The 26507-nt window shown below is 39.3% G+C and overlaps 1 long non-coding RNA gene across 1 annotated transcript in view; it reads right to left on the bottom strand.

Annotated features, from left to right (window-relative positions):
* The window catches only part of LOC131840157 (uncharacterized), a 511540-nt gene that overhangs the window by 113868 nt on the left and 371165 nt on the right, over nt 1-26507 (bottom strand). The window contains exon 3 of the long non-coding RNA XR_009357224.1: nt 23436-23541. This is a non-coding gene — a long non-coding RNA (uncharacterized LOC131840157). The remainder of the gene's footprint in view (nt 1-23435; nt 23542-26507) is intronic.

Below are 26507 nucleotides of genomic sequence, written 5' to 3'. Positions count from 1 at the left end.
AGTACTACATACGCAGAGGCAGGTTTTTTTTAAAAAGCTAAATGACACTCAACAGTTAGCAGTAGACATCACACAATAACTTCTCTACCCAAATTAAATAAATACTGCATTCCAAACTCTTTGGATAACAAAAGCATCTCACAGATATTTTCCACTCGAATCAAAGGTTTTCAGATAATGTAATGACTTATGTACCAAGGTATTAATTTAGCCCCCCAACCTCCCCATTTTAAGAGAGGATATTGTATTCAATATGGCTAAGTACGGATTGTGAACCATTATCACTTTTAACAAGTACATCCTGATGAGGTAACATGGATCTTTATTTGAAGGGAGAGTTCCTGCCACATCGCATGACACAGATGGTAGGGGTTAACAATTAAGAACAGTGAGAGTCACAGGATTTGTTGGTTGAAAGATGGGTCTGATGAGGCAATTTTCTCCTTTTTTCTCCTCCCAAAGAGTAATTTCAAGTAGATTTCTCAGCCAAGAGGCCTGCCACTCCCTGTAGCAACCCACTAAAATTTAATAGCTCTGACCCTCAAAAAAGAAAAAAAACAAAACAAAACAAAACACCACTACCACATTCAACAAAAGTAGAGACTGGCCCTAGACTATTGTAAGAGAAAGCAATATCCATTCCAAATTCTCAAGGATTCGTTTCAAGGTTCCTGTCATTGAAATTTTTCCTTTTGTATGCTGTATTATTAATAATTGCAAATACCTAAATGGAATCATTTAAATGAAAACTGGTTTCTTTTATCACAGTGGGGGAAAAAAAACTGTTTTAATAAATAGATTCCAAATGAGTACATATAAAATACTGAAAAGGGAATTTCAGTAGGCATGTATGGCCAGGTGTATTTAAGGGGAAAGCGAGGTGATTACCTTGGCATGTTTAAATCTGATTATCAATCTGTCCTCAAAGACTTTCAATTCTAAAACATGAACAATGGTCAGATATGTTTCCTTCATTTGAATGATAGCTGCTTACCTATAACACTCTATTGTCATGCTATGGAGTAAAAACATAAATAACCCAAGATGCTTTTTTAATCATCCTCTCTACTTTTAGCTTTTAATAAATATATGCTGCTACTTTATTAAGCAGTTTATACTTGTCATAAAATGTATAAAGCATATAGGTCAAAATGGTCTATCTTTTTAGAAGGGTCTATAAACATAAATTCATTTTAGTACCATTTGACCAGAGAGGAAGCTTGGGAGAGTAAAGAATGGGCTTTTCTCCCTTTCCTGGAATTGCTGGAAATACATACACAGGGACAATGTTCAATCATACGCAGAAACAAAAGACTCATGAGAGGTCATCCTTCCATTTTGTTCCTAACATAATTAGTAAACATTCTCTAATCTTGGACCAAAACAGAGAATAATCACATTTAACTTTTGTTCTATACCTTCTTCCCCTATCGCTACAGTGAAAATATAAATCTACACATAGTACCATTTTTTAAATGATTTCTTCTACAGATTTTTTCCAGTTTAGGCTCCGTCTTTGTTGTCAGTTGTCCTTGCGAATCTTCCCAAATGGGGATTCGGGGACTAGACTTTGATTGATCGGAAGGGGCCAGGCCAAACGCTGGCGTGGGGCAAGGTACAGGGAGAGTTTGGAGGGAAGCAATCTTGGCCTAGGATACCTGCAGTAACGCTGCCAAAACTCGCGGTGCCACTTTCCTGGGGCCTGCTCTGCTGTGGCAGCCACCTAGAACTAAACTGGAGCTGCTTCATTTTACATCATTTGCATCGAACCTCCGCACCTGAAGTCTCAGATTTCAAAAGTCTCTTCTGTGAAATGAACAGTGAGGTTTTCATTAATTCCCTTAGCCTGGGTACAGTTGTAAAACATTAATCTGTAAAAATAGATGAAAAGCCAATAATCCTTCCCCAGTAGCATATTAAGCTACTATTCCTCCACCCTAGAAGCCCACAGGTTGTTTCACCTCCACAGACACAGATGCTGGCGGAGTCATAAACAGTATCTTCATATTAAAGGAATGTTACCCCCAAGCTTAAGTGGTCCTTGGAAATGCCAACGGCTGCTTTCCAGCCCCTCTGCGTGCAAAGAGCTTTGTGCCATAGAAAAAGGTTCCTCTCTACCTTCTAAGCTTCATTTTATTCAATCGGCTCTTTTTCACATTGTTATAGCCAGTGAATGTAGCAAAGTTGGATTCAGAAGAGAACCTTAAGCATTATCATAACGCTTAGAAGAAATGGCTTCACACTGTATAATCTATCAAAGGTGTCAGATTTACAAAATGCAGATTTTCTGTCACATTTGGGCACTCTAAGCACTGTATCTTTTCACTAAGGTGCTGACTGCTGTTTTAATGAGGCCCTTTGGTGGCTGTAAAAAACTGGAAGAAGAGGATTAGAGGGGTTACCCTAGATATTGTCTATTTGTCTTACAAATTTCACACTAACTACCAATTACATCGCCATAAACCTTTTGGCTACTTCAAGCTGTATGCCATATAATACATAAAAAATAGGCTATGTTAACCTCTCCTATATTATACGCATAACTACAGCCACTGATGCAAGTAACATATCTAATGAAGCCAATAATGAGGCTCTTTAAAAGTAGTCTTGTTATAGAAATAATATTAGAGCAGTTCAGTTAGAGGCTAAGGTCCATTATGGAATACTTCCCATATACTCTGGTCCCAGGTCTGGAAAGATGCTGACACACTAATTCAAGCTCAAGAAGGGCATTAATCTTGCAACCTTCTACTTGTCATGCTTAATGGGACATCCTGCCTAGGTGAAATGAACCTGATATATTCAGGTAAACATAATTTAATAGGAAAGATAAAAAGAAATAGACTTTTGGCATGACCCTAGGGAGATGAAAATCTCTGCCATTTCATTTGAGAACCCAACTCACAAGAAGAATCTACATGGTGCTTGGTTGATACAGGGTTGTATATAGTAGGCATGCAAAAACAGGTACCGCATTAAAGAGTAAATTGAAAAATCACGGTTAAAGTTTGGAGATATTGTTGTTTGCCGCCCCCCCCCAATTTCCTGCAATCTGTATTGTTGGCAGGGAATGATAATACCAGGCATGGAAGGCAATTGCGTTCATCTTGGGGAAGGAGACACATATTAATGTGGGGTTAAGCATCTGAGTGTGAAATCAAGATCTGCAACAATACAGCACGATATTTAAAAAGCAGGCATGAATGTCAGTGAGTAACCGTGCATCCTCTTTCATTTGCAATCACTCTTAAGTCTAATGAGCTTCCAAAAATTGTGTCAAGGTCTCAGATAAGCTTATAAAAGGCAGATGCTAGAGAAAGTAGAAGTCCATCCTACAAAATCGAGCATTACATCAGTGTCTCACACACACACACACACACACACACACGGGGTGCACGCATGCATGCACACACATGTGCACACACACAAGAGGTATGGTGGGGCTCTCTCTCCCTCATTCCATGCCTGGTCTTCTGCTGCTTTGAGAGAGACAAATCTAAAATGGCCCCAGAGAACATTGATTGGCCTTAACATTTAAAGCGGCTCAGTAACATAAAAAAATTGAAATAGTTAATATTTTGGGTGATGAATCAATGCTTTGAGTCACTGAATAGAGTTTGTCATTAGGAAATCTGCCAAGTTCTCTTTGATTCAAGGATAAAATGAACATGGCATTTTTGGTCAAGGTTTAAAAATTAGACAAGTAGGAACTGTGATTCAAAAATTTCTAAAAACACCTGAAAATTGTATCTTCCAAACCTTCTTCCAGCTACTTTCAGATAGGTTAAAATATGGTTAAATGGATGATTTGGATGATAATGTGGTTAAATCCATTGTTGTGAATTTGGATTTATCACATTTCTATATTTAGCTAGCCAGGCACTTGTAAATCTACAAGGTTCATTTTTATGGAATAATCAATGCATTTATCCCCCTTGAATAATATATGTTACTTGGGAAAGTGAGTCTTTTACCTACAATTTATTTCTAACGGGGACAGAGAGAAATGTATGCGAACACTCAACAAATGAGTTAAAAGGATGAAAACCCTTACCAATAAAAAATCTGTTTGGATAGTTCTGAGATGATAGGTCTTCTTCCTCAGCTCTCTACCTCAGTTGTTGGAATATCTGCAGTATGTTAAGCCATTTCTCCTTATCACCAGTACTCGTTTCCTAGATGGGAATGAGTATTATCAATTCCACTAGACATTATTATCCAAGATGGTAAGAAAGCTGACCATGCCAGAGGGACCTACTTGGCCCGTACTGATTATCAGAAAGATGTCAAAGAATAATACCAACAGAAGATAAGTCACTCTTTTGGTACAACTGAGTAGACTGGGAATATGCAGAAAATCAGGCATTTGGAGCACCACAGCTAACTTTTTATTCATATTGTTATTTTTGTCCAAATCTCTTAAGTGTCTCATCTGCAAAGTGTTGAGAAGAGTTACTTATTCATTAAGCACTTTGCATAATCTTTATAAGTAGCACCATGGAAACCAAAAGTACTGTACTACTTTGGTCTTCTCCCTGGTTGAACTCAGAGAAAGGAGTTCCTATTCCATAGTGAATAAAGGAGAAAGAAATGAAGACAAGGAAGGCGGTTATTATAAATGTTTTCTTAATGATTACAGCCTTGGATTTGTACCTATCCATCTCCGATTCTTAAATCAGAGTGGGGATTCGCAAACTCAGTCTTAGAAGTAACCACAAGGCCCTTCCTAAATATTCAAGGCACACCCGCTAACTCACTGCTTAGCGGTTGCCTATACACATCAATGTAGAAGTAGAACTTTTTCGTGGGGTTTTTGCTTTGCTTGTTCGTGATCTTGAACACCAGGCCCTTATTCCTGCCCTTAGATGACAAATAATCCTATCTAGGTAGGTAAGGTGCAAAAGAAAAGAAATCTGCCAGTAGTGTACACTAGCAACATTTGGAATCTATGGGCCTGATTCCCAGAAATCTGTATTAAAATAAGATTTGAAAAAAGAAAAAAAAAGCTGTTGATGTTTCTAATCATTCTAATAAAGTTATCTACCTTCTGCTGGATCATTTTTTTCCTACCAGGAGCTGTACTCTATTCTATATGGAATAGACTACGCTAAGCTGGATAAAAAATGTCACCTTAGGCACCTGAATTAATAGTTCAGTTATGTACTCGGTTAAGTCTTTACTATAGATCAGCATAAGTGTGCTAGACAGACAATTCTTTAGAGCTAACATTTTAAAAAGGTGCCAAAGCCCCTTTGAGATCTGTGTGAATTATCCAGATTCAGGGGGAAACAAAAGTTAAATATACAGTGCTTTTTTACCCCCTCCCTTTCTTAGTTGCACTGAATAAGTAATATTGCAGCAAAGTTGGCAAGAATAAATACTTCCTCGGTTTTTATAAAGCTGCAATTAATGATAATGAAGCTATACCTTATATGGCAAGAAATACAGTACAAATTGGATAAGTAAGAAAAATGATCAGCCATTGTACGCCTCCGATATAGTACATCAAGGTATCACCACTGTGAGGCTATCTTTATTTTAAACCATTAAACAAAACAATATAAATCTGCAGGCAGGTGTTTCTTGTTGCAGAAGTATTGAAAGTTGTAATGCAAACAATCTAATTTTAGCATCTATGTAGAGTGTGAAGTAAATTTACTGATCATTGATGCATTGAGCATGGGAAGAAATAGTCAGCAGGAGCTTTCAGCGAGATTATCCTATTAAAGCAGGAAGACTTCATGTGGTTGTTAAGGAAGTAGTCAAAAGCAGGTGATGGAAGTGGGGGTTTGACGACTCGTCAGTGGGCCCAGTGTACATGTTAAGTTGTTGTTTTCTGCTCAGCTAAGCAGCAGAGAATTGATATGTTAGCAATGAAGTGCAATGACAATTAAATTGTAACTGACCTACATGTTACCGTCATTACGCGTTCTCTTTTTTACTGCTTTCCCTCTTATTTAATCACACAGTATGGGGTTTTTATTAGGCTGTAATGTTAAAATCTTCATCCATTTAGCCATAAATGTGTGACTGGATATCTATCAGACTTCCTTGCACTATACAAACAAAGCCATTTTGCTGAATCACTGTTGACTTGTTTGTGGCCTAATTTAATGAGTGTAATAACTTACATTACTATCCAGTTAACATTTAGGAGCCCAGAAAAGACCTGCTAGCACACAGTAAGCTACTGTATACATTCTCTATTCATATCATTCCCCTTTGCAGTAAATTTTATACAATAATATGCACTGCTTACAACACAAGCTCAGCTTCCATCAGCAGAGGGGAGCATTCCAGGAAGTTCACTAAGCTTAGGCTGAAATGCTTCTTACACACAAGAATCAGCCAGTATGCTTTCCTTTTTCTGGATGCCACAGCAGTTGTATTTTAACCCCTCAAAAAACAATAAACACAGGTTACAACCTGCAGACGAAGATAGCTCAGTCCTTCGTATTTTCTTACTGATGTTTTAAGCCTCTTCCCAGCCCTCCTACCCTTCGCCAAAACTCAGGAATGAAAAATAGTGACTCAAGGAGAGAGAAAGAAAAATCACTGTTTGTTAAACAAAATAAAGTTACAGGATAAAATATAAAAGCAAGAAGGCAACAAATAAAATGGGTAGTCTCTATTTATATTTATGTGATTAAGCTGTCTGTGATCTTGAATTATGTACCATTTTATATTTCCCTATAAGAAAGCTTCCCATCTTCCCCCTCAACCCACACATATCTGTATGTTGTCTTGTTAAATGATTCCTTTACACAAACATACTGTAATTTATTTGTGTTTCCATTACATTACTTAAAAAAATTTTTTTTAAAAATATTTGTCACCTCATCTGCCTTAGCTATATAACTAGCATCTGAAAATTCAGTGGATCAATTAAGTCACCAAAAAGTCTCATTATTTTCATACAAATGTTATGCATAGACGACAAAAGTAAAGCTCTTCACTCGCTTGAAATAACCATTACTGAAAAAGCAGCATACAATCACACACACACACACATATATGGACTTCACAATTTATAAACAAGTATTTTCACATTGAGAGATTCAGAGCAGATGGATTTCATTTTTTCTTTACCCTTTCAGAGCAATATCTCTGCATTGTTTGTGTCAAGATTGAAGTCTTTAATTACTATCTATTAGGCAATATCTTAGATTGACATTACAATCTTAGAAGTCTCTAATACTGTGTGAAGAAAATCACAGATGGAAGACATACTTTTAAATTTTATTTCTTTCAATGAAATTGACAAAAGCAACCTTCAGACCTCTTATCCCAAGGGAAAATGTATTGCTCTGGACAATTGGGAAATTACTCTGGTTTTAATAAATGATGGGCCAAGTGGAATTTTTGAGTATGCTAATTAGAGCTTCCGTGTGTGGAGTTGTATCTTTTTTTTTTTTTTTTTAAAGGAGATTTTTTTTTTTTTAAAGATTTTATTTATTTATTTGACAGAGAGAGATCACAAGTAGGTAGAAAGGCAGGCAGAGAGAGAGAGGAGGAGGAAACAGGCTCCCTGCCGAGCAGAGAGCCCGATGTGGGACTCGATCCCAGGACCCTGAGATCATGACCTGAGCCGAAGGCAGCGGCTTAACCCACTGAGCCACCCAGGCGCCCTGGAGTTGTATCTTAACTACCAAAAGAAAAAGCATTTCATTGACAAATTTATGTAAAATAAGCTCTCAGATCCTGGAAATTAGGGAAGAAAAGCAATAATAATATAACTTCCTTTTTCAAATTGACCTCCTACTAAATTTTAGGTGCTGGGAAAAGCCTATTAAAACAAAGAACAGAATCTTTGTTCTCATAGGGCATATATTCTGGTGTTGGGGGGTGAACAAAATAACAAGTAAGTAGCATGTTAAAGGGTAATAAATAATGAGGAGATGTAGAAATAAAGTAGGAAAGGAGGAGAAGATGTGATATGAGGAAAGTGGATTTTATTCTGAGTGATTATGATAGACTGAGAAGGTATGTTTGAGGGAAAGACTTGAAGGAGACAATTAGATACTTATTTTAATGTATAATCTAAATACATATTATATGTAAAATTAACATAAAATCTAAATACAAACTATATATAAATTATATGTAAAAATTAATCTAAATACATATTATATGTAAAATTAATATAAAATTATACATCACATGGTATATTAATAAAATAGTGTCATGATGAACTAGATTTCAACCAAAGAAAAGTTTAAAATATAAATATATCTGGGATATAAAAATATCCAAAAAATATAAACCATAGGTGGTGTGGAGTCAGGCCACCCAGAAGACTGGCCCTTGCATCCCCTCACAACTTCCCCATTTTGAATCCATAATCCACTACTTGTCCCTGGAGTAAACCTGTCTTGTCAGAGATCTGGAGTAACAGCAGTTCTAAGCCAGGCTGGGTGAAGATGTACCCGTGTTATCTTGACTACTTCTACGTAGCACATGGATAGTCAGATAACGACCACCACTTTTTGGCACTTATTTCCAATCCAGGCACTAACCATTAAACACCCTTGTGAAGCAGGTTATCATTAGGCACAAGTCAAAGCTAAAGAGAGTGGGAGTTCTGAGAAAGTAACCAACATGGCAATGTTCAGCCAACTACTAGGTAGAAAAGTGAATTCTCTGACCCCTGTAGCACAGCTCTTTCTATTCTCGTTAGGACAAAATAAAAGCAAACACAAAACCAAGCAAAACAACCTCAAATCAAGAACATCAAATGCATGGGAAGGTTAACAACAACCTGGAGTAGAGGTGGCAAGCACCATTAAATTTGAAGTGAAATGCTACCACATATGCAAATTATGTAAACAACTGTTACAGTGGTGCTTCTTGATCTAAACTGTGGAGACTAAATCAAACTTTTGATGAGAACTGCCAATTTATTGATGCTTCCTTCTTTCCTGAGGGTGGCTTCTGCTAACCCATATGGCACTTTTGTATGGGTAGAAAAATGGATCCTTTCCTCCAGATGGAGACAGCTCAGTGTTGGGACTAGGCAAGTCGACTGCTAGTAAGATTTTTGTCCTCATTGGGTGTCATTGTGCAAGCACGACCAGCACCAGCAATTCTTGGCCGCCCTACTTTCTAAACTTAAACAGTGGCAACCAAACTAGCGAAAGAAGTTAGAGAAGCTCCATCCTTATTTGAAGTGGTCATTTTCTTCGTGCTCTTGTAAGACTCTATCTTATAACATCGACTTTCTTGACTAACATTTAAAAAAAATTCATGGTGGCAACGGTAATTATTGGGAATTCTAATACAAATCTGTAAGAAAAAGGAAATTAATTTTGGTAAGAGGGCAATCTTGGACAAGCATGTCTGAAGCTGCTGAGCACTTTCTGTCCACCTTTTTTGTGTTCATTTCCTTTCTAATCTCTGGAACTAAGCTACCTAAGTAACAACAAGTTGGTATAAAACAAACGTGGTTTTTGAGCAAAAAAAAAAAAAAAAAAAGTAATTTTGGCTAAATTCCTTCATCTTTCTATGGGAACTTGGTTCTTATTGGCTTAAATGAAATGGGATCATTGCTTTACTTTTTAAGATTGTTTAGGAAAACTATTTACCTAGACTTGTTTCTCCCTTCACTCTGCTACCTGATATCTAGAGAGAAAGATCCATGTTTCTTGCTCCAAGAACCTCTTTAGTGTCATTGGAGTTCTATCTTTACAATGTCATCTTCGGTTGCTACCATCTTCCCTCCCCCCACATGACACATTCCAGTTTTGTTTTGTTTTAAGATTTATTTATTTTAGAGAAAGAGAGAGGGCAAGCATACCTGTGCACACAAGTCAGGGGGAGGGGTAGAGGGAGAGAATCTCAAGCAGACTACCTGCTGAGCTCAGAGCCTGACATGGGGTATGATCTCATGACCCTAAGGATCATGACCTGAGCCCAAATCGAGAGTTGGATGCTTAGCCAACTGAGCCACCCAGTTGCCCCTGACATACTCCATTTCTGTAGTGTACTTTATGCTTTCATAATACCCAAATGATTTTAATTCCCACAATCACACCATAATATTTCATGCCTCTATACCTCCCATACTATTCCCTCTGCTTGAAATAGATATATCTCCCCACAGTCTCTTTGGAAAATTTGGAGTTTATTTGGAAAAATAAACTCCTGATTTGGCTTTCACAAAATTAAATGAAAGAATACATGGTAAGTGCTCAGTTCAGTGACTGGCACATAGGAAGAACTCAGTAAATGTCAGCTTCCTCTTTCGTATGAAAATTCCTTCCATACAATTAAACATACTTCCTACTCTGTGTACCATATGTAGTCTTTTCATACATTCCACTTTTTTGAGGACTAGCAATATGGATGGCATAGTGAAGAAAGCATTGGATTGGTATCATTCTGTCTCCATTCTGATCCCAGCTCTGCCACTTCACTAACTCTGAACTTTATAAACAGATCGTTTAAGCTCCATGGCTTGTACATCAGGGATAACATTATTTACTTTCATTGATGGTTGCAAGAACTAGAATTAATGGCTTCATGGTACATAGCCAATGAAAATCAGTTACTGTTAGTATTACTCTACAGTAACACCCATCCACGCCACTCTGCAAGGAGTCCAAAAAATTTAACCTTAAATTATTATGCAGTCAATTCTGAATAAGGTGAGTTTGAAGCCAGTAATAAAGTCCAGTATTCAATCATGTAATATCTGAATTTGTTTTGTTGTAGAGTGCATTACTATGGGATTATTTTCATCAATACCATGTATTTCTTTCATGCCTACCTTATTCATTAGACTACTAGTTCTTTAACTACAAACCATACATTCTTCCACATAGTGCAGGATTCAGATTAAGAGCTGGACCGCTTGGGTGCCAACCCCAGCTATCACCTAATTCTATGACTCTGGGGATACTCTTTAAACTCCCTAAATCTTGGTTTCCTTCTTGTAAAATAAGGATGATAATGATGATACCTGTATTATGGAAGATTGTGAGGAGTAAGATGGTGAGGGCTGATAGACATAACAGAATCTGGCACTTATTAAGTGCTCATATCAAAGGCTAGTGATTATCATCATCCCCTTGTTCTTACCATTGTTGTGGTCATTCCTATTATTGACCATAGCACCTCTTGAAGAGCCTGTTCATGTATAAGGCACTCAGTAAGTCTTAGTCTAAAATTCTATTAGATCCTCTTAAAATTTGAAAGTTACCATTGAGGAGAATCAGTCCCCTTGCAGGCATCTCCAGATGGCTGAATGTGAAAGGATCACTCTCTAATTGGCCTGAATTCCCCCAAGTTAGCCATTTTCTCAGCACCATACTGAGGGCCCGAGGCCCTCTCACCCAGCTACCTCTCCATCCACCACCTCCTTCCACCAGAACTGGCCAGCCTCGGGGCAGTTGGCTTCTGTCTGCCTCTCCCACCAGCCACTGCCAAGGATGCTAGCCAGTCTTTTATTGGAGCCAGGTGGAGCTGGCAAAGCCAGCTGTTGTCCGCCTTGTGTTGCCTGGACTTGTGGATGCCAATCTTCCTCCTCCCTGGCTCAGGATAAATCTCTGGCATCTTTGCTCTTTTCTGCAAACCCCAGGCATAGGGTCCCAATACTCGAGATTTTCCTTGTGGGAATAGCACCATTATGAAAGTGGTAATCCTATCATTCGTTTACCTACGTTCACTTGTTTGTTTTACTGAGAGTAGATCAATGTAAATGAGACATGGCATGCTCTGCCCTCTAGAATTCAAAGAAAATAAATATGCAGATTCAATAAAAAGGGGAGGGGGATACCCAAAATATCTAAACAAACAACTTCTGAATCTAGGTGCCTTACACTGAATCCTCCAACTCTGGGCATCTCTTCTAGGAAGTTTCCATTTGTAATTATGCTGAGCCACAAGCTGATTGATCTCTCTTTAGAGGGGAAGTGGAAAAACAGAACTTAAGTGTTTTCAGCATTCAGCTCTCCTAACTGCTACAGCCACGGCAGGCTTATCTGGTGGGAGCTAGCAGGAAGCCTATAACCGCTTCATCCTCACTCCCCAAACGCTGGCAACAATTAAATGAATTCTTAAGAAGAGAATCAAAAAAGCAGGAGGCAAAATGAATGGCTTATCCAAGTGCTGAGGAAGGAGAGGCTGTGTATTCAAGATGGAAAGAATATAAATACACACACACACATGCATATTATGTTACATAGCTATAAAAATGTGAAATGTTATTTATTTTGAGAATACCCAGTCATTTCCATCTGTAGTAAGAATCCATAATAACATTCTCTGTTTATATAACTCTTTTCACCTCAAGAGATCCCGAATGCATTTCAGACAGCTCTATATACAAACAGAGGCCAGGAGCTCCGCCATCTCTGGAACGGGCGGTGGGAGCCAGGCAGAAAAACGTGTGTGTGGCTGCATGTATCTTGGTGACCGCTGACGAAAGGGGGGCAAGTTGGTCAAGGACAGTGGGGCAACCCCCACATTCTTAAGACAGATCACAGGGGCCTTCAAAGTCTCGGTGACACCTCAAATTTTGATAGCTAATTAAGGAAAAAAAAGGGGGGGGGAGAGAACTCCATTTATTTACTTCGGAAGGATGAAGGATGATGTGGGGCAGAGCAAGGTTAGTAAAGCAGTGACTCCAGGGAGCAGAAATAAATCTGAGGCATAGATCACAAAGTCTTCCTCTCTAGCTTATATATTCTTATTACACCAAATATACTTAAGATGGGAGTGCACATAAAAGGGCAATATCTGTTGATTCATTTATACCCCCGTTTTCTGCTTTCCCAGAAAGGATCGACTGGATTACCTGAAACCCTCTTTCTTTTTCCTTTACCAGTTCAGTCCACAACATAGCTGGTCTGCTTCAGAATAATTCTCATTTTTTTGAATGAGAAATAAGAAGGCAGCGATAATTTACAAGCGCTCCCACCTCAGAAATCTAATCTTGGCAGAAAAGCGTATTTCTACATGGCCCTAAGAGTGGATTCCCTAAGCTACTTAAAAGCAACACACTAGAAGCTTCTAAGAATCCAGAATATAAACTGGAAAATAGCCACTCCCTGTTAAAGAAAATATGACTGACCAAATGTCCAGTTATCAGAATTGTTCTTGGGATCCTTAAATCATGCTTGTCTGATGAAAAACAAAACAAAAGAAAACAAAATAAAACTTATTCCTGGGTGGGAAGTTGCGATGAAATGATACATCCTACTATGAAGAGAGGTGAGAAGAGATTCTGGTGAAGTGGCCTACTGTTGGCTCTTCAAAACCTCCCTTCCCCGCAGCACTCTGGGGTCCTTTCAGTAACCCCTCTAGCACCTTGGTGTCATGGTCCTTCCATTGAGGTACACCATGCCACAAAAGTCCAATGCCTGAGCTCAGCCCAATATAATATAGTCCCTAAATACAATATCGTCTCTCCATCTCAGACATTAGTTTTTCTAGGGTCTGTGGCCTCAGGGACTTCCCACATAAACTCAGCAAAAAAAAACAAACAAAAACAAAAACAAAAAACTCATGGAGGACACAGGGATACTGAATTCCTTTGGGGTTCAATTTGAAGCAGGGAGAGCAGTGACGATTACCTGGTACAGGAAATAAGCCTATCACTCATTGGGGTTATGTCCTGTAAAGGGCTATGGAGGGAGAAATCGCAGGGGTAGAAAGACAACTGGGGCCACTCAAAACATTTCTGGGAAACGTACCCCTCCCTATAAAACATGTCTCTACTTGCCATGCAGCCTGGAAGAACAGTAATAAAAACAACTTAGCACATTCAAAAGGGATATTCCCATACTGAATCTGACCCTCACATTACCTCAGTGAAGATGGTAGAGTGAGAGATTTACAAACCAGGAAAGTGAAGCTTGGACAAATGGCTTTGTCACCTTCAGAGCTGGAGCTAGAAAGTTCTTACTGCCGAATTTCAAGTTCCTTCTACTGTACTTTGCCCAAGTTGGTGGGACATCCATGATGAGCCAGTGCTTTACTTTGACCTTTAGAACCTTCAGCCTTTCTCTCTCCATTAGACTAGATAAAGGCTAGGGAGACGGGAGAGCCTGTCAGTTTTACAGGGAAAAGCAACAGGGATTTTATTTCTACTTTGTATTTCCCATTTAGTTGCTCCTTGTCACTCTATATACCACCCGAACACAAATTCAGGCAGAAACAGAAAAGGAGACATTAGCTTTGACAAGAAGACATATGTATGTGAATTTATTTTAAAACTACAATATACTAAATATTATTTCAATTTTCATGAATTATTGAAAATGTGTAAAAATTGTTACAAACGGAAAAGACAGCCTCTTGTTGGTAGGACCAGGGAATCAAAGGTTATTCAGTTCAAGCCAGAAAAATGATTAGAGCACTAGAACCAGAGATTATCTCCAGAATTTTGGAAGATGTTATTCAGCACTAACAAAAGGATTATGAACCTGTTTATAAACTAGTCAGTAAACCTTAGAGCTCATTCCCCCCCAAGTAAGTCTAGGCTTAGAGATAAAAGTGAAACACTCCAGCAAATCCAAGGAGAATTTGGATACATTCAAGCATGGCAGGAACTCAATGGAAGGTTTGAAGGCTATCCATACTTTTTCTCAGCCTTGGATGGCAACTGTGCTCTCCAAGATGTTTCTTGGTACTCCTATCAGAAAAAAAACTCATGGATATACAACAGATAAAATATCAAACAGGCCCAAAGTGACATTATCTTAAATAAAGAGTGGGTCACATTGTCCTTTTCCTGGTCTCAAGGCAGAGTTCACTCTGTTCTGTAGTGTTCTGCAGCTGTCGGCAGAATTGACCATAGGAATGATTATTTTAAGAGAGATTTTCTTACAGTTGAGTGGGAAGGGACCTTGTCACATATTTAGAGAACATACAAGTATGTACTAAATGGAATTTTATCCCAGGAAACAAAAAATGAAGACAAAGGAATGATCTTCAAATGTGAGAACTGCCAAGTGGAAGCAGGGGCCCATCAGTCAAGAACTTCAAGGGTTTGGAGGAAGTAAAATTCTGCCACATCCAGAAGGAGAACAAGAAATATCAGCGAACAATTCTAAGAACTTCTAGCTGGATAGGTGTTTACTTGACATTATATGCTGAGCCAATATTGCCACGTGCAAAGTACAGGGGGCAGGTACCAGCTTAAGATAAGGAAGAGCTTCCATGTAGTAGAATGAATTGGCCAAAGGAGCAGCAAAGTCTTTTTCACTGGCTATATTTTGAAAAATGAATAATAAATAAAGACCAAAAAACTAAAAAAAAAAAAAAAAAAATCTACAAAATCAAGACTGACTATAGGAGCCAGGTAGGTAGCATAATGTGTGAATCATCCAAGAAAAAAATATACATCAAACATATGGAAATAATCTATGGTTCCAGAAAGGCATTTGTTTTTTCTCCCATGTCTTCAGAAATGGAGACTTTCCCATCAACTTTTAAAAGGGACATAAGAATAAGGGGACATTCGTTTAATTCAACACAAAACAAAACCATGTAAGAGTAATGCTAGATAGGTAGCTGACACCCGGCCTCGCCCAGGAGCCAACAGAGAGTGGAGGGGACAAAGGAAAGATGGAGAGTATGCCCTGCAGAAAAGGGATACAATGCTAGCTGATTACTGCCATGTAGGAAGGCCGGCCCAGTGTGGACAGCTTTTCCATTTTTATTTTTTAAGAAGGGCCAGAAATCTTGATGTGGATATGCAATCTCCCATTTTTAAATGTTTGTGCCATTATTTCCAAAAGATACTCTGTGGGCCAAACAAAGCATGATGTAGGCTGAATCTGGCCAAGTGTCCACCAGTTCATGGCTTCTGCTGGTTAGAACAGTTCTGTTATATGTATGGGTGTGGAGGGAAATGGGGAATTGTATGGTCAATAAGATCCTGTTGCAAGCCCAATAAATAGCACCCTTTTCCTGAATTCTGAACCAAGGGAAAAATGAAGACAAAAGAGTGAGCCATGGGGGCACCTGGGTGGCTCAGCGGGTTAAGCCGCTGCCTTCGGCTCAGGTCATGATCTCAGGGTCCTGGGATCGAGTCGCACATCGGGCTCTCTGCTCAGCAAGGAGCCTGCTTCCTCCTCTCTCTCTGCCTGCCTCTCTGCCTACTTGTGAGCTCTCTCCGTCAAATAAGTAAATAAAATCTTTAAAAAAAAAAAAAAAGAGTGAGCCATGGCGGGGCCGGTGCAAATTACAACATTCCTCCTGAATAAAGCAAAGTTGGGGAATATGAGCAAGAGAGCTTCCTAGAGTTGGAGACACTAGACTGCACCAGGTCTTTTTTCCCCTCTCCCCATCACCTCCACACCCCACCCCCCCATGCTATGTGTGTTCTCTGCAGGCAGCTGATTCCCTAAAAATACGTCAAGCAGAATGGGGGCAGAGTTACCCAGTCTTCGAATCTCTTTCCAGATGCCCCTGTTGGATAAGTCACTCCTCCTTCCACAGTAGAGCTGGGGAAAAGGGGCTTGAGTGAAAGGACTATTAGAACCCAGGAGAGTTTCAGATACACAATAGCCATAGAGAAGACGAGATCCCCCTCAACAGTTATTTCCAGCCACGGCCACCTTTAGCACACAGTGCATCTTTGTGAGAGTTACAAAAAGGCACTCCACCCTGGCAGATGAATTGCAGAAGGGCCCTTTCCTCCCGGCTGATGCAGCCCCAGGCTGGGGCACACGGCTTGGCAAGCGGTACCAGGGCTAGATTCCAGCCCACACTTGCCTATTCGGCCTAGTGCCGAAGTACAAAAACCCACAACTGCCCATAGCAGTCCTGCCTCAGACTCTAATAATCCTATCAGTTTGATTCCAGATTCTTCAGTCTCCAAACTAAGCACAATGTGAGTAGCACCCACTCTCTGTCCACCTCAGACTTTTGGAATTAATACTGGTCCAGGCTGTGTCAAGCTCGTGAATGGGATGAAGCAGGGGAAAGGCTGGCTTCCTGGCATACTCTGTGCCTTTTTACTATTATTATTATTCTCTCAATTTTCCAATCACTAAGTTGGTACAAATTTCCAAAGAATGAACATGCATTTTTTTTTTAGCATGTCAGAATTTAGTGAGGCTATAATCATTTCTTCACAATGTTTTTTAGTAAAGAATATATTAAGGGAGACATTGTTTTAAAAGTTTCCATGTACAACTGTGGCTTGTCCCAAATTCTTTGTATTCAGATGTCCGACTATAATTGTTGGTTAGCAGCAAGGTTACCAGATGGGTTATAAAATGCATCTCAAATGAATATCAAAAGGACTTAAGGAAAATACAATTAACAGCTGGTGTAGTTGAGGCAGGCTACAGTTCCACTGTAAAAAAACACGAAAAAATTAACACCATCCTCATTAGGGCTGAGCACATTTCTGCATCCATGATATAACATCTTAACTTCTAAAGTTCAACCCAACAAAAAAGAAAAAGATAGGGCTCTAAGTAAATAAACAAAACCCAAAAAGGAATGGAAATGTCTACCTTTCAGAGGTAAGAGACATGCCCATGAAGGGGAAAGCAACATGAAAAACAAAGAATATTTAGTTCAAGCTGATTTCTAACATATCATAACCAGGGAAATGCAATCAGCACTGTCTCCAGGGAGACCCACATGGCTTATAGACTTCTACATTCTTTCATATTTCTGCTCAAGCCAGGTGCTTCAGGAAAAAAAAAAAAAATTAAATGTCTGATACCACTTAGCTGGAAGTGAGTTCTGTCCTCTATCACACTGCCAAAAACCAGAATTCCCATTTTTGCCAGCCTATTTCCAGGTCACTGATGTGTTTTAAGAAAATAAAGCAGACATGGTAGACTGGATAATCTACAAAAACCATTCTTTCACTCCACTTACTTGAGACTCACCCATTCATTCACTCTTTTATTCATTCAACTAATACTTCCCAAGGTCTCTAAGCAGGCATGGTATGACTGCTTCTGCAGCACCTTTTCTTTCCCCTATGAGCATAAACCACGCAGCCAAAGTTGTTTTTATGTACAGTTTAAAATCCATGTACTTTTTTCTCCTTGAGATGAGCAAGTGATGTGCACACTGCTGTGTGTGCACAAATACTTTGATAAGTATTTGAAGAAGAAACAAGCAAACAAACCCACTCCATTCTACATGTAATTTCATGTGTGTAAAAAGAAAGGAGAACATATTTTGATTGTGGAGGACATGTATTTGGTATTATCATGTTCACCTTAAGGCACAGAGGGATGTCCAAACTTTGGAGAGCGGTTGGGGTGGGGGACGATGGGGGAAGCAAAAGCAAACACCCCGCCTGTTGGCAGCCTTGGTTGCTCTAATCTCAGGGCAGAAGGCTGTCTCTGAGCCCTCTGCTGTGTGTGCACATGGTTTTCTTCATTTATCTTTCAAACTCCCTCCACCTGAAGACTTGAAAGGTGAAAAGCAGGTCTGCAGATAAATATCCCTAACGTAAGATGCCCATGATGATGAGCTTGCTTTCTCTTCTTCTCTCTTCCCTCAGAAAGATAACAAACAGAGGAGGAAGCATGGCACATGGGGAAGTGGAGTTAAAATGTACTGCACGTTACTAATCCTAACATAACATTGGCAGCTTGCACCATCCCCCTGCCAAACCCAAATTAACACACTGCCTTACTGGAAGGCAAAGGCTGCAGCTATATTTATAGCTCAATTAACAAGTTTCATAACTAAACCTCCAGAAGTCCTAGGCAAACCTGACAAATGCTATGCATCTTAACACCATGGTGACCCTGCCAGAATGCCACCATCTTCTAACGGGGAACAACTCCTGCTATCACCTTGCAAGAACAATGATGATTGGCACTGGCCCATCTGATAAAGGGAAGCTGGCTGGGCAACTCGGCTCTTGTCAGGGGTATGTCTCTTAACAACTCCCAACCAACACACATACGGTTGATTCAAGCAGGCGGCTAATTCTTCTTCCTTTTGCAGATGGATGGAAATGCCTGCTCCTCGGGAGCCAATGGCTGCAGAGAATGACTGCCATCTTATGACTCAGGGGCCTTGGTCCTTTCGGGAACAGTGTCACAGACACACAAGGTACATCACTTGGCAAGAGTTGTAACTTTGAAAGAAGCAGAGAATCTCTTCATAAGCTCTTCTAAGCAGGTTAATTTTACTCGAGGGAGAAAGATTCTTCAGAGGATTATTAGTACAAAGGCAGCATTGTTAGGATGACTAGGGAAGGTGCAATAGTATTTTTAATATAGCACTTGACTTGGGGCAAACTGCCTTCAGCACCCAGGTAGGCTTTCCCTTTATTCAGGAACAACATACATGTTCCCATGGCACAGAGCACTGTGATGATTTGTCTGCACATCTGGCTCCTCTTGTCAGGGGTATGTCTCTTAACAACTCCCAACCCAAAGAGCCCAAAGAAGGAGGAGGGTTCTTCCACATTGTGTCCTCCACAGCACATAGCTCAGAAGTAATAGTAAGGCTTTAACACTTCCGAGTGAATGAATGAATGAATGAATGAATAATTTAATAGATAAATTGGATGAATAAATAATTTAACAGATAAACAGTACTATTCTCCCACACACCCTGAGAACTTATAATTCTGCAAACCTCTTGCTTTAATTTTCTGCCTAGAGTAAAACACATTTCATGCACCATCCTCACATCTTCTATCAACTATAATCCATCTCTGGCTACCTCTATCACAGACCTCTTCCTCATTAAGAGCTAGCCATTTAGATCACAGAAATTTGGAAAAACACCTAAAGTTTACTGGTCAGAGCCTTCAATCTATCTCTACTGTTTGAAATCCTTGGCTGCTAACATGGGGAAGAAGTAGATGGTCAACTGTTTGTTCTATTTTAATATATCCCAGGTGTACAACTTTGGGTAAATTGCTAATTCCTGAGCTTCAGTTTCCCTGTCTGCAAAAGGAAAGGGTTAATTTAGAGATACCTTAAAATGCCTTTCAACTTTAAAATATTACGAAGTTTATTCTTCTGCAATCTAGTCATACACATACATACGAATGGCACAATTCTTTATTCTCCTATCCCCCAAAAAGAATGTCTGCAGAAGTTGCTTTTAATACACCTAAGCTTCTGAATCTGGTATGAGGGAGCCCATGCTCTTTTTGCCCCTTGGTGCTCTCACTGCTGGGCTTTTGATCTCCAAGTACAAGAGTATTCTTCCCAAGGAATGCAAGTGGACTATTTTCTCAGGATAACTTTGTGGCTGTTGAAAAAAAAAAAAAAATTAAGCCATAAGCATAGGATAAAGAGGCTAAGAAAAAGTGAGAGGCTGTTATTAAGGTAGATTGGAGTCAAACTAATAAGGATATTCTGCCACTATTCAAGGATCTACTGCCTCTCTCTGCTTTTTCAAGGAACAAGATCTGGAACAAAGATGCCTCTGCAACATGGAGCACAAAGGGGTAGGCTATGGGCTAACTCTGGCTCCCAAATACATTCAGTGGCTGGGCCATGCATAGCTGCTGTTATAGATGTTTTAATGTGATCTTAAGTAAATTCCCTTGGGTGGGTCATAGGATGCTCAGTTTGTCAATGGCCCTTACCATTCCTTATGTCTTGTATATCTTTCCTACCTCTTTCATTCATTCATGATACTGACTCTTTGCCAAACACACTGTTTCTGTCTTCTCCCACTAAATTAGAATGTTATGTCCCATGAGTGTAAGATATTCTTCTGTTTGTTCACTATGTCCAGTGCCTAGAAGAATGCTCGGCTCATAATGTGTATTTTGTACATAACTGTTGAATGAATGAATGAATAAACGCCCCTTCTAGTTGCTCCATCTCAGAGCTCCCATTATACTCTGTTCACTCCATCACAATAGCCTTAATGCAACAAACATTGGTTAAGTACTGGACACGGTGTCAGCTATGGTACTAGAGATATTGAAGTAAATGGGACAAAGTTCCTTGTCTCAAAAGCTCACATTTCAGAGAAGGGAACAGGCACAATTACAAACAAATATACCAAGACAGTAAAATAGTTTTGATGTGCTATGAAATGTGCCTCTGTGGTAGTAGAAGTTCATTACCTGGACAAGGGACAGAGGACCTTCTACACCGAGAGAATCGACTATATACAAAGTCACCAAGTGGTGGAGGTATACATGCTCAGGGTCCAGACTACTCGTCTAGATAGAAGAGAGCACTGGGGAGGGGAGATGAGAGGTGGCACTGGGAAGGAGCATGTTTGCAGGATTGTGAAGACCTACATTTACAGCAGAGCTGAGGATGCTATTCTGCAAGGAAGAGATACTATTAAAATATTTCAAATATGGAGTGCCAGGGAGACAATAGTGTTTCAGAAAACTACTCTGACTTTAACTGTAAGGTATAGGTTGACACGAGAATAAGCTTGGAGGATTCTACGGTAGTCTAGAGAAGAGATGATGGAGCCTAAATTAAGGTTGGACAAGTTGTTTCTCTCAGGAGAAACTTATGCAATAAAAATTTTGGAGGTAGAATGATAAAATTGACAAGTGAGAGGAGAAGTGGGGTGAGAGACAAGTAAAGGTTGAGGTTCCTGGCCTGGGTCAAATGGATAGTTGATGTTGCTATGGAGAGGAGGACAAAAGAAGTAGTCAGCAGGAGTATAGTTCCTGAATTGTCAATACCATGGTCAATGGTGACGTTTTTCAAGGCGCTTTCAGAAAAATGAGGGGAATAAAAATCAGTGCAGTGGATCAAAGAAGGAGTATGATGTGAAGAAATCAGAGGCTGTTGTGTATTTATTTCTTCAAAATACTTGGTGAAGGGAGTCAGAGGGATGGACAGACAGAGCACAGGAGACTTTGGGGGCAGCGTAACTATTCTGTGTGATATTACAACAGTAGATACCTGTCATTCTATATTTGCCCAAACACAGAATGTAAAACACCAAATGTGCCCTGATGCAAACTGTAGATTTTGTGTGATAATGATGTGTCAATACGGGCTCACTGATTGTACCACTATGGTGGAGGGATATGGACAGTGAGAGAGATTGTATATGTGTGGGGACAGGGATATATGGGAGCTTTGTACTTTCTGCTCAATTGTCTTATGAACTTAAAAAAGATCTAAAGAATAATGTTTATTAGTGGAAAAAAAATTTGGTGAAGTTTGTAAAGGGAAATAAGATAATATCTTGAGAGGAAAGCAAAATCAGGAAAGATAGTGGTTTTCTTTTTCTCTCTCTTACAGAATGAGAGAGACTTATGTAAGTGTAGTGGTATGTAAGTATTTATAGGTCATGAAGTGGCCTGTGAGGAAAATATTTGAAAGAAAAAATACAGCTAATGCAAATAAAAGTTCTTGGGAAGGACTCAGAACAGTGCCTAGTACGTAGTAGTTGCTCAATAAAATGTTCAATTGTTAGCACTATCATAATATCCATTATGTTCTTCTTTATTGTATAGTAATTTAAGTCAGTTCACTATTGACACCCTTAGCTCATATAGAAAAAGGTTATGACTCCTTGCAGTTTCTGTTCCTGATAAGCACTTATAATTCCTTGAACAGAACCTCCATTCATCAACTGATTCATTCAAAATAGTTACTGATAAATGGTAGAACTGGCATCTTCTCAGGTGGTCATTTTGGCTTTTGCCTTTATTTTGAGTATATTTTACACATTTTTATCCTTACCTCGAAGTACCAGATGGTATGTATTAACAAATGGCCCTGGCCCTCTCAGATTACAATGATAAACTTGTCTCTGTCAATTATGAGACCCTCAACCACATACAACATAATTACAAGTCTAGGAGACTGAGGCTGTAGCTGGGGTAGGATCAGAGATTCCACAATAACGTCGAGAATTGGATTCTATTTTTCTGCTATGTTGGTTTCAGTGTTGGCTTCATTTAAAGGCTGGCTTCCCTCAATGTCACAAGATGCCCACAGTAGTTATAGGTGTCATATATAGGTAGAACAACATCCAGAGAACAAGAGACCATTTCTTTCTGGGTACCATTCTTGTAAGAGGGAACCTTTCCAAATGATCTCCAACAGACTCCTCTTACATCTCAATGCCAGAACTGTATCACAAGAACTTCAAGCCATCTTTAGGTAGTTTTGGGGTACAGGAGAACTAGGATTGCCTTAGACTGATCAGGAGCACCCCCTTGGGAAGAGAAGCACACAGTACTGCAGAGGAAAGGTGACCGTGGAATGAACAGGATTCTGTTTGGAAGGATAAAATGTGGGGTGGCACAGAGAGATGGATGTTGGATAGGTAGTCAACAGGGTTTGTTAGACTTGAATCAAAACTATTACAGCATAAGCAAAAAATGATATAAAATGGCTACTCTCCTAACTTGTGCACATAAAATTTGTTTCTGGAAAGCTCTATGAGCAAACAGATGATGTGACAGTGAAATGATGAACAGGTAAATAGCTACTGAAATTTTCAACTAGGTGATATGAGAAGGGCCTTATCAAAGTGCTTGGAGACTCACCACATACATTGCATTGCTGTCTCTGTATAGTTCCCATGATGTACCAACAGAAATTCTTCATTCACTCCACGAGCATTTCAGGGTCTGATACACATCAGACCTAATACCAAAACCTAAAAATAAATATTAATAAAATCAGTTTTCCTCCACCAAATATATATATCCACTACTACTCAATAAATAATTTTAACATGTGTCTTTAGGTCCATGATGAGTATACAAGGCTCAGACTAGCACAAAATGCACAGTGGTCAATTTTACTTTGGGGTAGAAGGATTGGATAAAGGAATGTGATGCTTGAACTGGGTCTTAAAAAATAATTCACTGTTTGTGAGATGAAAAGGGGACTGGGAAAGACATTTTTAAAAGAGAACATATAGCCAAAGGTGTACAAGTCTAAATTAGTATTCTGCCCCTGTGAAACTCCAAGTGGATCTAAGTGGCTAGAGAATAGAGTTCAAGAAGAAAGGCAGATGGGGGTAAGCCTGGAGACTTGGGCAGGAACCAGATGACGGAGGGAGAGCCTTTTTTATCTCATGTATATAAATTGGGATTTTATGTAATAAGTAACACTGAAGACTTGAGAAAGTGAATAGACATCTTAAAATATCTGACAAGCTGGGTCATGGGGAGATTATGGTGAGAGTAAGTCTAGAGGTGGGGTATTCAGTTGTTTTAATAGTTGTTGTTGCAGTTGTTTTAATAGTTTAGGAAAATCATGACATTGCTTAAGCCAAGGCAATAACAAGAGGTCTGGAGAAGAGGAAGGGATGAAATATTTGATGAACCTCAGTGAAAATCTGAATGTTGAAAAAGAACTGGAGAAATCTAGAATGACTGAGGAGGTGCAAGTATGGTTAATGAGAAGAGAGGAGGCAAGAGGATAAGGTAAAAGTAGGGTGATCAGTTTATCTGGGTTTGCCTGGGCTTTCCCAGTTTTAGTGCTAAGAGAGCTACATTCTGGGAAGCCCCTCAGTCCCAGGCATACCAGGGTAATTGGTTATCACATAAGGAAAAGTACATTTAAAGGGAAGTGTGGTAACTTCAATTTGGTAGGTAATGAACTCCAAACCTATCGGACAACAGAACATTCAACTAGCATCTACTTAACCTCCAAACAGCTGGCCAGTTCAGTGAAAATTCAACCAACTAGTGTTCACTAACTATGTATCCCTCTAAAGGATGATTTTCAAATAGTTTTCACATTTCCACTTCACTTGGAAATACCACCCAGCTTTCACACAGTTAGGAAGCAGGCCCTGACACAGTAGTTAGATGGTCTTTCTCCACCAGGGTTGGTGGGCTACAGATACAGGGATGAATGATGAGCACCTTCTGAGCCCTTCACACAGCTCACTTAAAAAGTTATCCTTGGTGTGCCTGGGTGGCTCAGCCGGTTAAGCGGTCTGACTCTTGATTTCAGCTCAGGTCATGATCTCTGGGTTTTGAGATCCAGCCTGCTTAGAATTCTCTCTCCTACCCCCTCTGCCCCTACCCCTCCTGCTTCTGCGTGATACACATTCTCTTTCTTAAAAAAAAAAAAAAAAAAATCTTTAAAAGGAGTATGTCCTATGGTAACCTAAAGTCATTTCTATCAAGGGGACTACCCATGTGCTTATTACAAAATTATTATTAATCAGAAAACAGTGTGTTTCTGTCCCTTATCAATCTTTATATCACAGACATACCTGTATTGTACATATATAAGCATTCAATAATTTGTTGCAAGAGTAATTCTTTGAAGCCCATAAAAATTACGTGTTATGCTTATTACATATTCAATTAAAATAGCTATAATCTCTAAATTCCTTTATCTTTTTTTTTTAAACAAATAAGAATTTGAAAACCAGAAAGTTTTAGGTTTGTATGATAGCTCTGAGATGATTCTAAACATCTAGTTTAGCTCAGTAAAAGCCTAGAAATATCATGGCAAGAAGGTAGTTCCATTTGATACATTTATTTGTACTCGAGACCAATATTGTTCTACCAATAGCATGCTCTATAAACTGACCCAGTGCTCTGAGAGTCCCCAAATGCCTTATTTAAAACAATGGGGCAGACACTGAAGATGGTGTTCAACTCTTAACTTAGCAATTCCCACTACTGATTTAAACCAGACCTTCAGTGTTATTTTAACATAGGTTTTGGATTTAATTATCTTAAATGTCTAAAAGAATGCATACAATTCCCAAACTGTTTATCTCTTTTATGGTAAAATCTCTTCCCCTATCCCTGGAAATCTGTTTTAATTATTTAATCAGTTTGGCTGAAACTCACAAAGCATTAAATTGTTAGTTGTTACTTAACATTCCTTATAAATTGCATTTATTAATTTCTGGATAGAGACTTGTCCATTGCTACAGTAATTTAAATTAGTACCACATGGTTACAGACCGCTGCTGAATGATGATTAAATCTTTGGGGCAAATTCAGTCTTTTAAGATTTAAATGGCACTAGAGATAAGCTAACCAAATTTGGGTCCAAGAAGTTACAATTTATCAAAAATGTAATAAACCATGGCCAGAATATTCATCGTAAGCAGCACATAATGTGGTCCATGAAATGACATTTTAGCATCTCCCTCACTGTGGTCACAGGGAAGTGCTGACGGTGCAGACACAGCAATGCTCCATTGATATTTAACAGTTCCCATCTACAAGGTACTTTGCAATATTGTGGCTTTTTATACACTCAAGTCCCCCTGACACTCTATCAGTCATTTTGTTATTCTACACAGTGGCATATTCCTTTCGTGGTGCTTTAATTTCACAGGCACAAACAATCAACATGACACACAACCCTTTGGACTCTCAGCAAGAGGAGAAGGAACTGTGGGACCACGTGGCATTTCAGAATGAGGAATCGCTAGGGGCAAGAGTTCTATAGGGACGAATGACCCTAACCTACTTAAGTACAGGTGATGAGAAGGAGGGTCTGGAAAAGTTAAGAGATGTCTCCCAGGTCACAAAGGTGAAGAGAAGCTCTAGAATTCCATGTCTTTACTTGCCACCCAAAAACTGTTCTTTCAACACCTACTACCATCACGGATTCCATTCAACGGATACGGCCCTGGATCTT

The sequence above is a fragment of the Mustela lutreola genome, chromosome 9, assembly GCF_030435805.1.
Source record: "Mustela lutreola isolate mMusLut2 chromosome 9, mMusLut2.pri, whole genome shotgun sequence".
Lineage (NCBI taxonomy): Eukaryota > Metazoa > Chordata > Mammalia > Carnivora > Mustelidae > Mustela > Mustela lutreola.
This window is presented reverse-complemented; position numbering and strand designations above follow the sequence as displayed.